Source organism: Tupaia chinensis, unplaced genomic scaffold, assembly GCF_000334495.1.
Source record: "Tupaia chinensis unplaced genomic scaffold, TupChi_1.0 Scaffold000206_1, whole genome shotgun sequence".
Classification (NCBI taxonomy): domain Eukaryota; kingdom Metazoa; phylum Chordata; class Mammalia; order Scandentia; family Tupaiidae; genus Tupaia; species Tupaia belangeri.
Genome location: NW_006159681.1, coordinates 690376 through 693974, shown reverse-complemented (window position 1 = coordinate 693974; position 3599 = coordinate 690376).

Here is a 3599-nt window from a genome sequence, read left to right as displayed (position 1 = left end):
AAATCTGCACTTTCCTTCATCAACCAAAAAAAAAAAAAAAAAGAGAGAGACAATTTTGGCAAAAGGCATAGGTGGGAAGCAATGAAAAAAGTATCAGTGTATATGCAGGGGGTTCAAATCTTGAAGGCAGGGACTAAAGGGACTGTGAAGAAGAAACTATAACTCAGACTGGACTGTAAAATACAAATGAAAGTATTAGGACTGAACACCTAAACTACTTGTGTTAGAAGATGAAACTTACCAGAAAATTAACAATACCCTATTCGTTTTGTTGTAAATACACACAGATTTAAGTTACTATGAGTAAATATTTTTTTTCATAGAAGGAACAAGCACTCCCCAGGTTTAATTTATTTCTTGGTGGAAAACTCTACATCAACCTCATTAAACAGAAAAATGTTATGGGCAGAAGTCAGGTAAAAAGGCTTTCCTTCCTTAATGAGCAGTTCGAGTCCTGAACCTAGAGGCTTGAAAGACAGCTAAAATTTAAAAGAGATCTATATGAAAAAGTTCAGAGTGTGAAAAAATCAAAACCTTAGATATTTAACTCAGGGTTATCACACTTTTAATCAATGCCTTGAGCTCATAAATTCTTTCATCTTTGTTTTATTACTTGATTGTTACATCAGGGAATTGTGCTATATGTGAAGTGGTTTTCCGGATCATTGATAGGTTTCAGAAATTTTTAAATTGTGTATATAGTACACCAGTGATTTTAGGAACTATTGTGTAAATGTTTTCCAAGGTTTAATGTGCAATAGGAGACTACAAAATTCTTGCCTTTGAACTCTTCATAATTTAGCACAGGAGACAAGGAATTCATGTAACAGCAGGTGGAAAAACTGGGGAGTTCAATAATTCTGTCTTTTCTCAAAGACCTTGAGAATCTTCATTGTATTGCAGAAAAATCCACAAAAGCGAACATTACTGTGCTGTGCATTTATAAAACTTATAGAATTAGCTGTCAGCGTACATCTCTATGCCACAAAGCTTTTTGCAAAGAGCTAATTTAAGGAAAACACTTCAACTTTGATCCAAACTCAGCACACTGTGGCGTGAAGTCCTTTCTTCTGTTCTGTAGATCCATACCCTGAGATCTGAGTGACAGACAAGTGAGACTGCACCTGTAATTTCTTTTCAGAAAACAAAGAATTCATTAAAAACAGATGTCAAGAGCTAGAGCTAAAAGATGATTTTTTTGTTTTTACTTCTAGCTCAAATGAAAATGACTTTGAATGTAATAAAAACTCCTTTAATACCATATATCTCTATGCATGACTTTACAGCCACATTTAAGGAATGAATAAACATTAAGGAAAGTAGACAATAAAGCAATGTGGAGTGCGGAACAGCAGCAATATCATTATGCTCCAGCTTTGATTTTCAAGAAACCATAAAATAGAAAATACAGGTACAAGTGATATAGAAAATTTAAATGGAAGTTTTAAAATGTATCTTAGGAGTTAAAAAAAATTTAATAACTAATGTTTTGATCATTCCAGCTGTTATATATCTTATCTCTGTAAATATATTTATAATGCAGTAAAATATTAAATACAAATAAAAAGGAATATTGAATAATGGTGTCAGGGACACAGAAATTTTATTTGGCTAAATAATAAAATTACTTAATATACACATAAGATATATTTCAAAGTTCATTCATTGATTTCTTAAAAGAGAAGAATAAAAATAAATTTTTACAACCACAAGGAAAACACTGAACCTAAATTATTGCTATAGGGCATATGAATTCACCCAAAAGACAGAGAGACACAGAGAGAAACTGAAATCTCCATCCAGGATGGATGACCATGCCTCAATCCCTTCTCCTTCATTCTCCTCTCAGGATTTTGGGCATGAATGCACATGTGCCCAGCATGAATTTCAAGCCTCTGGGCCTGGGACTTGAACCACAGTTGGCCATGTGGGAGTCCAGCATCTTAACCATTACTCCCCCTGCTGGTCCCTCGTGTGTTTCTTGAGAGAGAAAGAGAGAGAGAAAATCACTCTAACAGGTCTTCATCCCGTGACCAGCCCCTTCCCAAGCCAGACAAGATCCCAGGTCCATGAGCCAGAAAGCTCCCCCATGTGGATCGGTATCAAAGGCATTGCGTTACCACCATGCCACCACAAGTGATCTAGTTAAAATTTTTTTTATCAGTAATTGCATTATGTCTTAGATTTATTTATTTTCTTGCAGTGCTCGTTATCTAAAAATAAATGCATGTTAGAAAGAGTCAGTGGCATAGAGAGAAACAAACATAAAAATGTTTATATTTGGTATTTAATTTCTTTCAAGGTTTCAGGTTTGGACTTAAGATCTTTATTTTTATGCCATGTAAGATAGTTACCCTTTGAAATGTTCTGATGAATCAAATAGTTCATCTTTAAAGGACTTTCAGAAGTGAGCTTGGACACCCGATATTTCAAAGACTCAGACTCTAAGTTACAAGTTATTTTTCAATATTTTAAAGGTTACCTCTGCTTCATCATATATACATTCATTAAGCAAATTATTTTGGGGTATGCTATCGGTAGGAACTTGTCAATGCTGGTTTCTGTATTTAAGTTGCTTATGGGTTTTAAGAGAGAATGTACAATAAATACAGTGCTAACCAAGAAAGGATAAGGACCAGAAACAGAGCAAAGACAAAGTCCTCCTGAAACTTACTGTCAAACGTACTATCATATATATATATGTGTGTGTGTGTGTGTATATATATATATATATATATATATATATATACACTAGAGTGTCTTTCAAGGCATTAGTGAGAGATTTCCTCATTTTATATTATCTTACATTACCAAAATTATTAAGGTTAGTGGAGGAATAATATTATTTTCAAGGAAATTGGAGGATTCATAAGGCAACATTCTATTTGGATAGTGAAACTTTTATTTTGAGTCTTTTCATGAGCCACATTACGTCTTATGAGATTCAACACTAGGCTGAACCCCAATTACATAGAAATGTTAGTTGATTACTTCCATGTCCCAGTGTTGAGTATAGGTTCTGGCCCAACAAGCGGTCTATAAATGCAATGTTAAATTAATTTGGGGATATCTTCTGGGTAAATTTTAAACCAGAGATAAATGCAATCAACACAGTTCAAGTAATTACACCTAAAAAATTGTTTCAAGTAACTTTGTTCGATTTGTTCAAAAATGAAAGGATGGTTCTTAGGGTATAGTTATAAATACTTGTAAGTAAGATCTATAAAACATTCCATGAACAAACTCAAAATTGCATTCTCCCCATTCTATTTTTTCAGCAGGTGAGGTAGAGAAGTTAATAGCGCATGAGTTAAGAAAGGGCGCTTACGGTAACAATGACCACAAGGAAAACACTAAACTAGTACCAGTCTTGGCAACAATGAAGAAACCTGGGATGAAGAATGCTTGTGCTTCTCCCTTGACAATGTGGTGGGTAGACCCTGCTCTAAGTTCCTTACTTGACTGGGGATTTTAAAGCCCTTGGAAAGGCTCTGCGTTATGCAGAGCATAAGAGGGCTACAAAGCCATTATTAATCCTTAGTGGATGCTGAGGATGAGAAAATGTGTGCAAAAGGAAGTTTCATTCTTTAATTTATTTT